We start from the raw sequence: 13,068 nt of genomic DNA on the forward strand, positions 1-13,068 counted from the left end.
ATTCTTCTTAGCCTGTTCCAACCTTTTGACAGTAACAATATCAGCCAGCATTTTCCTTTCAGCGCTCAAGTCCATTCCCAAAAATACTTTTTTTTTTAGGAAAAAAATTTCTTTCCCAGCTTCAAGCCATTACTTACTGCCTTTTAGAAATTCTTCTGGTTTCTGAAACTTGTCAAAAAACATTCTATTCTGTGTCTCTACAGCACACATCTCTTAAGGATCTTGTGGGATTTAATATTCCCTTAGCAGCTGTTGTTTTTAAGTTTATCTTCAATATTATGAGTTGTTTAAGCGGGAATGCAAACTAGTCTATTGTCATTTGGCAGTAATAGGTTTCTTAGGGAATTTATTAGAAAGTCAGGGAGCTTCCTGGTTTGGAATACAGAAAAATGTTTATATTTTGACAATATCCTTTTGTCATGCTTCAATGTCTCGGTAATTTAACCCAAATGTAAAAGCGACCAACAAAAAGAATAAATGGTCCAAGAATCTGAGTTCATTATGAAGCCCAACAAACCTATACAAAGCAAACATCTTTTCTAAGCATTTCCTACTAATATTGCACCTGAAGTAAAATACTCTAAGTGTTTCCAAACACATATTTTGTTACAGTGAGCACAGCCAGAACTATTCAATGTGGTAATGTAAATGCAAGAAGCGGGCAAGAAATATACAAAAACAACAAAAAAGGTATCTATAGGTTTAAAAGTATGTAAGAACTGCAAACAAAAAAATCCATTCAGATTGGTTACATCCCACCTAACTAGCCACAGGTTTGTACAGTGAGCTGCAAATCTTGCTAATATTTGTGAACCAAGTCCCTGGGGCATAATTTTCAGCCAAGCTGTGGTTTCTACAGCTTACAGTTTCTTACATTTTTGCTTAATTTCATATTGTGTGTCACTGACTACTTGCAAACACAGACTGTCCCATTTGGGGATCTGACACTAGCATCCTGATATTGCAGAATTTAACAGCACAATTAGGGAAACACTGTAGTCACCAGGAGAACAGGTTCTTTGGATGAGCATATGACTGAAGTCTGACCCAGTTCACTTTACAGAAGCACATCATGTTTTCCTCAGTCCTGTCCACCAAACAGTATAGCATGCTTATACACTGAATTAATCTTTAAGCAGACACAGGATAACCCAGAAATAGATCAAGAGCACAGCACATTCCAAATTTGCACATACACTTCCAAAGATGCTATTTTTGCAAGGTATACAGATGGAGGAAATAGAATGTGTTCACTGCCTGCATTCTTGCACTGTCCCTGACCTGATTCAGGCTCCCTTGGACTGCAGCCTGGGGTTTGTTCGATTATTGGTTCTTTGTTGAGACCACCAAACCTATTTTGTCACAATGAGCCAGGAGTTTATCCTGATGGTTTTAGCCACCTATTTTTCCTGATTTCTCTATCATGCTTGGGATATACTATCTCCTTTGCTCAAGCTGGAGCTGCAAACAGGTAGGTACACTGAACCTACAAGTCAATCTTGCATCAAGCATTGTTTTTCTTTCCTGTGTTCCTGCCAAATCAATCAATAATTTATTCAGATTCTTCAACAGGGATGCTTCTATTGATGCAATGCTTTTGTTTGTTTTTTAATAAACCATGACTATTCTGTCCTTTTGCCTGCACACACTGCTACTTCACTCCTAAAGGTTGTATCAAAAAGCTTACAGATCACAGTACCAAACTACCATGGTCAACACTTACACTCCAACAAGAGAAATGTAGCAAGTTCATTGTGCACGACCACAAATTACAGGCAAAAGTCACTGACAACAACCACAAAAACAGAGACAGAGCCCTACACCTTATTCTGTCTCCTTCCACTGCAGTTGGATTTGTATTTTGTACCTGCTTTTATGCAACTCTCACTGTTTTGAGACACTGCACACCAACAGGGTCAGCTCCTCTGCAGATGTTCCAGGCTTTCTTCTCTCTGTTGTGATGTGTATGTATTCAGATCTCCCTCGAGTGCCTGGCAGTGCACGTCACCTGTCTGGAGATGCACGTCACCTCTGTTTAGAGATGTGGTATTTACAGCCTGCATCAGGGACTTTCTGCATAATGCACCACAGCAGGGCAAGCTGGCTTATTACTTGCTGCCTCAGAGTTCAAAGTTCAGATCCAGATCCAGACATTGAACTTTTTAAATATTAAGGGCCATCTGGTTTTACTTTTAGTTAGGCTCATCAGACAGAAAATCCCAGATCATGGTGTTTGGTGCTGGCTTTCTCATTTCTGTCCCCGAGTCGCTGAGTAATCCTTGGGAAGCAAAGAAAATCCTGAATCCTGTGCCCACCTACGGTATAAGACAGATATGTTACTAAAATGGTGTCCTCTTACTTATTTTTAATCTAACTATATAAGACTGCAGTCAGTTGCCAGCGCAGTGACTCAGCAAAGCCCCAAGCAAGGAAACTCCCTGCTGGGACTCCTGCAACTCAAAGGGAAGGTGGACAGGGACTGGGCCTTTCCTCACAGAACCACCTCACCTGCTTTGGGCACCCGCAGGACATTCAGGTCACTCACAGCAAGGGCTCCTGGAACCAGAATGCAAATTGCTTGTGCGTAATAAAATAAGGATCAAAGAAAGCACTTCACCTACGCAGCCTTCAGATTTCAGTGTTGTTTTATGAAAGCTTTGTAGTCCTCAACTCAGCACCTTTGCATTACTCCTATTTATTTACACTTAACTTCAACAACATCCTTTATTTGGCATTAGAGAGCCTGTCTGTCACCTCCCCATCTGCACCTCTCACACTAATACCTGTCAGTCTAGAAGCATGCCCCACATTCATAACAGGAAAGCCCAGGTGCTTGCTGTGGATATTTGTCTCCTAAATCCTTTTGGAACATGGATATAACAGATTTTCAGAGACTATCTCTTAATTAGTATCCACAGAACTATCAAGGGCGTCTGTGATGTCGAACATAGTATCCTCTATTCAGTAAGCAATTTATTTCAGGAGGTTGACTCATTTCCTTAAAGCTTTTTGAGCTATCTGTTGTGACTGAAAAAAATTCAGAAAATTTAGAAGTACTCAAGGAAATGAGCCAACACATCCTGGAAGAAATTCATCCAATATACACACACAATAAGATAAGTCAGTCTTAGATTTCTAAAGAAACGAGCAGGAAGGAGTTCTAAAAGAACCTGAAATATTTTCTGTCAAACGCAATGTTTGTTTCCCATCCTCATAACTCCTTACGCCCACTTTAAAAGCAACATACTATGGCTAATCAGAAAGTGGTTCTCCAAAGTTGGTCCTCTCCCTGCAAAGACCAAAAAACCTTCCCTGAAACAGTTTAGTGGATCTCCCCTACACTTAAATTAAAACCACTGCTGCCTGTGTGCCTCATGAGAGCTTTCAGTCCCTGGTGCTTACCCCTAGAGGCACAGAGTCCATGGTCAAACCATACATCCAAGAATCTGAATCACCTGAATCACTGAATCACTGAATCACCTCAGCACAGACTCATTACCTTCAGCAGTTTCCAGCAATGTATCAATATCTCAAGGCATTAGTAAATATTCTTGAGTATTAAACAGGCCACCTCAAAGTAAGTGGTAGAGTTCATGCTCTAGCTAAACAGAAGACAGTTTTGCTTTGGAAATTTAAATGAAATTTGAAATTTCATTTTATGGCAAAGTCTTGATTTACTACATTTAACTGCAGAGCAGTCCTAAGCAAAAGGACATTATCTAAAAATAGCACGTTATAACCTATTCTTCATCACATGATGTGCAGTATATAGATGGACAAGGGGGGAAAGGAGGTTGGAAGATCACTTACAATTTTTGCACTCTACTTCAGCTGAAGACAATTAAGGATTTCCAAGATAAATTAACTTCTGAGTAATGCACTGACGGCATAAAGAGAGTTTTCAAGTAATAACCAGAAAAACTGCTAACTTGTCTTAAGCACTATCCTGTCACATGCAGAGTAACAGGAATTATTTTTTTTTCCCCTATACATTGCCAGATCATTTTTCTCACATTTAGGCTTTAGTAGTTTTGTAGTGAGATGGATGACTACTTCACAGTTAAGAAGTAGTACGTTTACCTCTTCAACAAAAAGGATGCCAATATAGTTATTTCTCATCTCAAATATTTAAGCTGATATCATGAAAATGAGAGAAATTAAGCCAAACACTGCTTATGATAAGTACTAAATAGCTCTGCAGATTAAACTGGACGAGACCCAAGCCAGAAGAAACACAAAGGTCATTCTGCAGTTCTTCAGAAGCAGTATCATTTTAACCAGTGCCAAAAGTATCATCAGAACTCAGGAAAAGAGGTAACGATTTTGCTTTTTAACTTTTTAATATAAAATCTCAGAAATGAAAAAGCACTCTCTCACATGCAACATCAAAAAAGAACACAAAACTGTAGACTAATGAAGGCAAGGAAGTTTTATTAACTTGTGTAATTATCTTGAAAGAACCTTCATATCAGATTTCCATTATTTCTACACCTTTTCCAGAAGAGCATTTGTAAAAGCATTAATTCCCTGGGACTCTTCAGGCAACAAACAGAACCTAAAATTGAATGCAACTAGAAGCAAAGGCTCACCAACTCAGCTACTACAAGCAATACACACAAACTCGGACATAAGTAACTAATTGCAATTAGTCTCACACACCTTTTAGAGCAGACTACAAATCACATCTCATCACAGCCTCTGTGCTGGGGTCACTGCTGCACACTGCAGATGAGCAGATCCAGTGGCCAATTCCTGCCTAGAGTGTCCCTCCCACTCCTGGTCCCACGCTCCTGCAGGTAACCCCTGCTGCTGTCCCCCAGCCCCTCTGAGATACTGAACTGGCCCAGAGCTGTTTGCATTCTTGGGAGAGGAAATGCTCTGCCAGCTTGGCACCGCTGAGCCAGCAACCAGCAGCACCAAGCACAGTCACCTACCTGAACCTGAAACACACAGATTTGTATTTAACTGCTTGAGCAGGAGAGAAGGAGTGCACTCAGTTCAACATGCTGTAATTAGGACTGCTTTCCAAACTACAAACCTTTCCTCATCTGATCGACTTAGAGTTCTTCGCATCCCTTGGGGCAGTGGCACTGATGTCAGCTGGGATTTCACTTCTGAACACACAGCAGGGGTACGTTCGGTTTGGGGTTTTCAAAGAGAACTGGACAATGCGCTTCTCACCCTATTGCTCAAATTTACAAGTTGAAGAATACATCAGAAAAAGTGTTGTTGCCTGCACATTAAGTACCACCTCATCAATAATTCCTAAAAATCTTACTCATTGTTGACTTTAGTAGATTGTTGCATCCTTATTCAGTATCTGGGAAGCAAGTACCTTTCTGGAAATCTACTAAAATTAAGAGAGGTATCTATGTTGAAAAATTTGTCAAACTGTATTTTCCCCCACCCTGCAGGCTTCCATCTGCTGAACTATGTCATGCATGAAACTCTAGATACAAATTAAACTACAGTGGACATATAAATTCTTTTTTTCTTTTTTAATGAGGTCATTACTGGATATTTATCTCAGTGACAACCAAATGTGCCTACTACTGCACTATAACATTTTTTACACATATTTAATTTTATAAAGTCAAACCCATTTAGGCTTGCTTAACTAGCTTCACACACAAGAAACTGCTTCCACATTTTATGGCAAAGATAAAACATTGATTACGGTCCTGATTTTGCAAGGCATGGAATGCATTCAGTTCTTAATCCTCTTCACAGATGACACTTATTAGGTCCAAGCTTTCAGTTTTCCCCTCTTGAAAATTATCCTCAAGTGTGACTTAAGTCAATGAACTACATTTTTTGACCATCACATGAAGTTTAAATTCTCAATTTAATGCAGAGTGAGAGCTCACACCATATCTGACTAGATACCTGTCTTTCTCCTCTTTGCCTTACTACAGTACATACAGAATGACTACCTTACTTATATGGAAATTATAGGTTCATTTTTTGCATTACCACACTTTGGAAGATAAGGGATTCATTTCTTCCGAAGGGTAGGGGAGGAATGACAAGGGCAATGAACCCACTGTTTTTTATAAACTTTCTAGGACTACTGACACATTAGTGATCAGTGACTTGAAACACGACAGAAGACTAAACAGTTTGACACTAACTCTGAATGACTGCCACACAAAGGAGGCAGATCTCTTGAAACAAAGCTCAGAAGCACAGGGTTTGCTCGCCTGAAAATCAGCTGCCCCTCACAGTGAGGGCAATGGAGTCCTGGCTGCTGCTGGGCACAGAGACAAGAAACGCTGCCAGTGCAGCCGTGCCCAGGTCCTGCAGTGCCCACCGGGTGAGCGCCAGCACAGCACGATCAGTGGAACTGCACAGCTCCAGCATCTTCACCCCAAACCAGAACCTCCCTCATGACAAACCACAAATCCTGCAAGGGCTGGGTACCACTCTGGCCCATTTTTTCATACCAGAGAAGTTTCAGACCTGGCCATTCTCTGGGTCTTCTCTGTCCTTCAAAGAGCATAAACTGATGAGCTTTGCTAGAAAAGGAGGCCTATCTAAATCCGGATTGGCACCTTCATTAACCCCCTCCAGTAATAATTTAAGAATCTGTGTATCCAATATCAGACTATATTAAAAATTGTATTAAATGTATCTGCTAAAAAGTGTTTGCTTCAGAGTCCTAGTATGTTTATGTCTCATCTTTTCTTGTCCCACTGGCTTTACCTACACCAGTCACACCCTTAACATATCCTATTTAACACTCAGCTTATAACACATCTCAATTCAGATCCTTACAGTCATTGATAAATATGTGCAGACACAGGAGCCAAGAACTTCATAAAAAATGTACAGGAGGAATTCTAACACTATGCATAATGCAAACCTAATCCATACCCTATTTCTCACATGAAAAAAATCAATAGACGAATTTATGCAATTCCTTTTTCAATCCAGTTATAACTGACTTGGAATGACTGTTTTCCCAAATTACTTTGAAAATATTGTATGGCACGTTGATTTTATAATAGAAAACAGCACTGGAAATGTCTTTTTAAAATTAAATCCAACCTCCTTCAACCAAATTAAAATACAAGCTGACACAAGACAGTTTTACGGTAAAAGGGAATATTACAAATCCAGAGGTCTATACTGTTTTTCATTATCCAGTGTTTGTATTTGCCATCTTCCCATCTGCTAGAACAGTCACTTCAAAAGGCAGGGTTGCGAGAGCACCACTTTCCATCCAAAGGATTATAAATGTTGTCATGCCAAAACCTCTTGCAGTGGAAAGATACTGACAACACAGCTGAAAATGTCCTCCCTGCAGCTACGTTTGTCTAGTTTTCAGGTCAGGGCTATCTGAAAAACTGAAGAAAACCCACAATTAACTGAAAAGTTTGGATGTTCTGGCAAGACCTTTTCTGTCACAGTTTGAATCTATGTATCATCATACAAGTTCCTAGATTTTGGGGGTTTTAGCAGGGAATTAATTATTTTCTTCTTAAAACAATAAAAAAAACATATATTTTAACATAATGAGTATCTTTTCAGGCATCTGCTTAATGCAATGAAAAATACATAGAGAAAAAACTTTCTATCCACATCTTCTAATTTTCTGCAGTAAAGAAATGGCATTATGCTGTCCATACACTTATTTTTGAACAAAGTTCGCCAGCTCACAACTGAAGAGGAAAAATTCCATGCTGGTGAAAAAAGAGTTTTGTATGTGGGTCAGGACCTAGGAAGAACTGAGAGAATAAAATTGGAATGCAGTACCTGGAGGGAAAGCTTCTGAAGACCCTTGGTTTATTGTACCGGTTTTTTTAGACCACTGAAGCCTCACCACACTTTAGGACACAGTTGTTACATTAGACTGCCCCTACTTTTCATTATCCCACTCAAGAGGTGGCCTTTCCCTAAATATTACTAAGTCACCAGCAAATGAAACTCCAAGGCAGCTTCTTCTGGCACTATGGCTGATGACAAAAAGCACAGTGCCTGTGTCCTGGAAGTCAAAGCCAGAGACTCTGATGGAGCCAGCTGGGAAAGACTCTTCCACACAGAAACTCAAGCCAGCAGCTTACAGACCTTAGCAGCAGGCAGAATGAGGAGTAACCACAAATTAACAGTTTTATGCCTAGCAACTAGTCAACAGACATGAACAGTACTGCTCATGTTTTAAAATACAGAAACGTAAAGAAAGAACAGGAAACGGAAAAAAAAAATCAAGTGAAAAATCAGAATTTTCTGGAAGATGATAAAGCTATTACTTTGTATGTTTTCTATAATGCAAACCAAATAAATCTTCTAGGAATAAAGTATTTTAACATTTTATAATCTCTCTGTCTAATGTGAGCCTCTATTTTAAGCATACTAAAGGCAGTTTATGCAAAAGGTTTTTTCTTTTTAATCCTGTCTGACCTGAAAAGAGAGGCTCCAAACTCCATTACCCTAGGAAGCTTAGTATAAACCCAGGGCCTATCTAAATTGCCCTAGATAACTTCACACCGGGGGCGGGTTTGTTTCTTTTTATTTTTGTTTGGTTTTATAATTCTGGTTTGGACCCACGATGTAGGTATAGCAAAAAGCCAAGCAGCTTCTGTAAGGCAGCTAATGGAAACAAATACAATGACCTTTGACAGCCAGCATTCTGAATGTGCTAAGGATCTCTAGAATGAGGGCATGCAGCTCATAAATAGGACTCCGTAAATTAGGACCAAAATAGGCCAACCTGTGCAATTTGGCCATGGGAGATAATCTATTTTAACCAGAAATAGGGTTTGCTTCTCTCTGCTGACTTTTTATTCCTTATTTTGTACTTCCTGTTTTCTTTTAGTATGAGACTTCATGACAACCTGTAACACTTATCAAGATGCAACTTCCCTCAGCATTCCATGAGTAGTGGAGAGTCCCCCTGCTCATCATTTTGAGCAGCCCTCACTTTCCAAGGAAGTCTTGGAAGCCTGTTGCTACAATAACACAGTAGCAAGAAAACAGGGATCTCACAGTTCCTTCAAAACGAATATCCATTTATCTTTGATTCCAACTGGGGCCAGTATTTGGCACAGCTTTACTCACTACAGGGTTCCAGAACTTGAGCACTCCTGCCATAGCAAGATGCAGATTCTTCATAAATCAAGGAAATAAAAAACAACCTCCAACATATTAAATATTGCTTGTAACAACAACAATACACAAAGCAAAAGCTGGGTTGCTACTGAGCAAGAAAACCTTATGGGTCTAAGAGGATGTGTGTTAAATTCTGTAATGGGCTATGACTTCAAAAGATAGTGGTTTCCAGTCTAAACCCTAATTAGAAATCGAGAATTTTTGAGAAGAGGATTTCTTTCTTCTAAGTACAGAAGGACTGAAAATTTACCTCTACTTCTCAAAGTAAGCACAGGCCCAGGATCTCTACTAAAAAGCCCCCTCTTCAAATTTCATCCTGCTTGTCACTCTCAAGTGACAATCCTCATTACCAGTCCTGACAGGTCCATTCTAGGCAGAGCTTAAAGCTGAATCCAAAATGATAAACCTGCATTTCAGATTTGACAATTTCACAGTTCATGCAACACCGCCCGATTTACCCAGAGAGAGCAAACAGCATTTCTGCCTTGCACGCAGCCTCGGTGGGACCCTCTGTGCCTTCACAGCTGTGCTAGCTGCACTCCCACACATCTCCTCTGCAGACAGAAAGCTGCTTCAACAAAACTTGATGGACAAGACTGTTCCAGAAGTGCTACTGACACTTTTAAAAGTTCAGCCAGTACAAATCCAGAAATAGCCAGGAAAAAGGATGTTTGCCTTCACAGAATACACCACGTTCCTCACACACACTTTTCTTCTGGTAATCCTTAGGAATACACTGGGAAAGAAAAAGAACATGCATACAAAACTGCTCCTCAGCAAGAAAATTTGCCATGTTTTCACATGCATATTGATGAAAGCGAGGAAGATAAAAGTATGCTACAAGTGAACAAACTCACATATATATCTAACAACATTCTTTAAAGTACAAAATCCTAGAAAATCTGAGCATGAATTTAGCAAAGTAGAAATTTTCAGTTAGGTTCAATTCCTTGCATTTAAAAGTGAAAGACAAAGTTTCTATGCAGGAGTATCCCATGAATTAATGTCTCATAAAATACAGTCTTTTCTACAAAGCATTTGTTCATTTATGACTTCCTTCCTTTAAAAAAAAAAAGAAAATAACCAGAAGTCCCCAAAAATATTCACATGCACTTAAAAAAAATAAAATTAAATCAGTCCTTCAGAATAAGATGATTCTGTGTTTTTCCCCTTGGGCTTTTCTCATTTTAAAAAGGTAACCTTTATTTTCATAACTATTTAGCAGGATAAACACTCCACTGAAGTTGTACTGTATTGGGAAATGCTCTATCTAGTATTCCCTAGTGAAAGCCAGTCAATCACCTGCAAAGCACTAACAGCAGAGGCAGTGACTCTGACTGCTGACAGTGTTGTTACCAACTGCACCAGTCCATGCTGGGTGAATGTGTGCAGTGGGTTCTGGTCACACTCTTATAAAGAAACTTTTATTAAGAACTTTTGTGGGATTCCTCATGAGCCCCTGCAGTTCTGAGAAATAAAACCACACTCAGAAGCATAGAACTGCCTTCTCATTATAGAAAACTAATGAGAACATGCTAATTGAGAAAATTAATGAATGAAGAGGCAAGACAGCTTCCAGTGTTCCATTTTCAATTCCTTTTATACTGGCTGTAATTCTGTAAAACTTAGCTTGACCTGAAAATGTACCTGGATTGCTTCAGACCCTTGCCAAACCTCTCTGTGCAAATGCCTGAGCTCAGAATGATGCCCATTTTAGAATACTCACCTTCTCTTCACAGAATCAACAACCACTTTTTCCTCTCAAAACACTGATCCAGACTACATGACAGTTAATTGTACAAGCAACACTAAAAAAAAAAAGAAGCCATAGGACTGTGCTTTTGGGTTTTAAAATAAGAGCACAATATTTGCCTTTTTCTGCTCCTAGCTCCTCAAAAAATGGTACTTTACTAGAAGACATGGGGGAATACTGGAGGTACAGCAGCAAGCTGGCAGAGCCCCAACGCTGCCTTTTGTTAGCGACCACACACAATTCCCAGTGCCTTCAGGAGCCTGTGCCCGAGGGGAGACTTAAATGAAATAATTTTCATTTTAAACAAAGACTAGGATGAAGAACCTCAAGCAACTACAATAAATTTTAATAACATGTTTGAGGATAGAGCTTTTATTCTCAAAAATCTTCACCAACTAGCATGCCTCTCCCAAGAAAATAAGAAGTGTCCTCAGCTTACAAAAGTGTAAGTGGAAGCTGGAGGTACTTCACAGCTATTGTCTGTGGATGTGAGGATGGAAAATCCTGGATTATACCTGTAGAATTTAACTTACCATAACTGTGGCTATAAAAGTTATGCAAATTAAAAGGTTTTTTTAACACTTGAAAGAGTTGATCAAAAAATTTACATCAAAGACAGACAGGCATGCCTATCAGACTGAGTATGTCCTTACCTCTGTTGTTAAAAAATGTGCAATTTCATCATTCAGAATGATGAAATCACCACTAAAACTCACACCACCATTCACGGATTTCAAGTGGCAATGGAGACAAAAGTTTCTGGACCTTCCACCATTTAACAAGACAGCATTCACATACTCTGGTATTACCTGGTTGTAAATGGGGGGTTTAGGCCCAAGAAGGCATAAATTTGGGTGTTCCTTATAGATTTCTTACTCTGTGCTAACTTATTTTTTTGTACTTTAGGGACTCAACAGACTGAATGCATAAATATTTTTAATCATGAAAATAAGATAAAAATCACTTTCAGCCTAGCATAAGAACCAATAAGAATTTTACAGAGATGCTGCATTTTAGCTTATTGAACATCAATCCTGAAGTGCTGTGAACCATAAAAAACCAAGAAAGACTGTTATACCTTTATGCAGATGAAGCTCTCGATGTATTTAAATTAGAATGTTTCAGCTCATTTAGCAGTCTGTGCATTTTACAGCACAGATCACACTTCAGCTGCTAATGCTGTTGGGAAGATCCATTCCTGTTTATTATGGAGACACTTCATTTAGATGGCTTAAAGGTTAGTGCATATCCACACTTTTTCCAGGAGAGACTGCAGCTTATGCAGCAATAGAGCTTTTATTGCCAGGTATGCACTGGAACAGCACAAGTTAATAATGCCCACTTTGTGGAACTATTGTCATGTCAGAAAAAAAATATCAGACTTTAAAAAAGAGAACTAGAAATAGCATCTACATAGATTTAACATTAAGTGATGCAGAGATGGAACATCTTGGGAAAAGGTGACACAGCAAGTATTTCTCAAAAATCCTACTGAGGCCAGTTTCACTGCACTACACTTAGTCCCAGCCAGATTTAACTTCAGTGGTCAGAACTATCTCCATCAGTTTCTGCTATAGCTGCTTCTGGCAGTTTGAATTGACCATTCTCTACATGAGTCATTAGATCCAGAGAAGCAGCACAATTTTGTAACAAATGAACCCACCAGTCCCATTTGGTGAGCACTGGTTAAATTTATTGCACGTGAAGTGATTCCTGAGGAGGTGACTAAACCCCGTGTGCCACTCCAGGTACCGCCTGTGCTCCCTTCCTAGCAGGGACATAAAGGCTGTCCTTTGGACAGTTCCAAACCACACCTGCAGCAGGGACATTTGCATCCTTGACTAAACCCAACAGAGAGGAAAATCACAGCCCAGATGGGTTACTCATCACCAAGTGACCTACTGATCCACCCCTTTGGAATCACATTATTTGCTAATGCACCCACAACCCACAGGCCTTTGCATGGCAGCCTAGAGCTCTTTCCAGCTCCTTCTAAAAAAGAAACCCACACAGAAGAATCTCTGGAGAGGATTTCCTTCTACAAGAATTCATCGTAAACAGAAATTTTCACTCCTTCAGAACTGATGCTATTTCAGTTCTACAAAATCAAAGACTTATACAAATGATAATTTGTTTGCTTTTCACAAACGATAAGAGGTTTTATCTTTTTTTTGTCCAAGATAACGTACAAGCATTGGACTGTAAGC

At 39.4% G+C, this 13,068-nt stretch overlaps 1 protein-coding gene across 4 annotated transcripts in view; it reads right to left on the minus strand.

The window, feature by feature from the left end:
* The window catches only part of HECW2 (HECT, C2 and WW domain containing E3 ubiquitin protein ligase 2), a 170,691-nt gene that overhangs the window by 89,915 nt on the left and 67,708 nt on the right, over positions 1 to 13,068 (minus strand). The gene's annotated exons all lie outside the window — the stretch shown is intronic.

Source organism: Passer domesticus, chromosome 10 (genome assembly GCF_036417665.1).
Source record: "Passer domesticus isolate bPasDom1 chromosome 10, bPasDom1.hap1, whole genome shotgun sequence".
NCBI classification, from domain to species: Eukaryota; Metazoa; Chordata; class Aves; order Passeriformes; family Passeridae; genus Passer; species Passer domesticus.